The 1,236-nt window shown below is 34.7% G+C and overlaps 1 protein-coding gene across 1 annotated transcript in view; it reads right to left on the bottom strand.

Moving 5' to 3' along the window:
- Window positions 1-1,236, bottom strand: part of LOC118741843 (S-adenosylmethionine synthase-like) — a 96,584-nt gene that overhangs the window by 80,078 nt on the left and 15,270 nt on the right. The window lies entirely within an intron of this gene.

The following is a 1,236-nucleotide window of genomic DNA, read 5'->3' on the forward strand; positions in this document are numbered from 1 at the left end:
TATAACTCTGCTGGTGTAATTCTTTTTCCTGCACACAAAAATTTGAAAAAATATTTCTGAGAATTGCCTTCCAGGGCGCGCCGCTAAATTGTTTATTCAATTGTTATTTTATTTACTGCAGAGATATTAGAAGTTGCTTAGGGTGTCAGGAAAAGTCAAGTGTGCAATACAGAAAATTGAGCCCGTCGAGTGTAAGTGTGTACAAACTACCTGTCATATAGAGTTTCATATTGACCAAAACGTTTAAAAATGTACAGCTTAAGCTTTTGTAAACCACACCGCTCTAGATAAGTCCTTTAAGTTTATACTTTCAAATCACTCCCTTTAGGCCGCCTAAATTCAGAATATTTTATTTTACGCATTCGAGTATTTACACTATGATTACTTTATTGACTCTTCAAGATATCTGATATTGTTATATATAGTAAACAAATAAACTAGTCATAAAATCCAACTGTGTGGTGGTCGAGTAACAGCTGCTATCCACATTCGCACATTAAAATGAATGACGGACTCAAGTGAGGCCTCAAGAGATTAGCATTGGGGGTAGGTTATTGCTGCAACGCCATCATTAGAATCACTTCCACATTAAGAGTGTTTATATGGTGTCGCGAAGTTCACGCGTGCGCAAAGTTTTCTGGCGACAAAGCGAAAATAAACAAGTGCAAGTTAAATCTTTTTTCATTTGCTTTTTACGCATTGTTTAAACTTAGGTGACGCTAAAATTAATTTTTGTTCGCTGTGACTTGTAGGTATGTATATGTGTAAAATGATCTTCTCGAAATCAAACATAGCTTAAAAGTTTAGAGCGGAAAGAGCATAAACGTGGTACTTTTTGTAATTCCATTACGCGACGCCAACATATCTTGTAAATATTTACAAATGTTAATGTGAAACCATTTTTAAAAATAGTTGCGTATTTATAAATGTACTGACTTTATTTATTACTACATATGTACATATGTATGTATTTACACCAGTATAGCAACAAATACTCTTGCTTCCCAGCTTACTGATTTTATGATTTTAATGTTTTGCAGAAACCGTTGCCAAGACAGGCATGATCTTACTATGCGGCGAAATTACATCGCAAGCTGTGATTGATTATCAAAAGGTTGTGCGCGACACAATCAAACACATTGGCTACGACGACTCATCGAAAGGTGAGTTAATAGTTTCTAAATTTTGCAAGGGTTGAAACGAAATTTTCTTGCCATATTAAAAATGCCAAAAAAA

Source organism: Rhagoletis pomonella, unplaced genomic scaffold (genome assembly GCF_013731165.1).
Source record: "Rhagoletis pomonella isolate Grant_MI unplaced genomic scaffold, Rhpom_1.0 Rhpom_scaffold_00006, whole genome shotgun sequence".
Taxonomy (NCBI): domain Eukaryota; kingdom Metazoa; phylum Arthropoda; class Insecta; order Diptera; family Tephritidae; genus Rhagoletis; species Rhagoletis pomonella.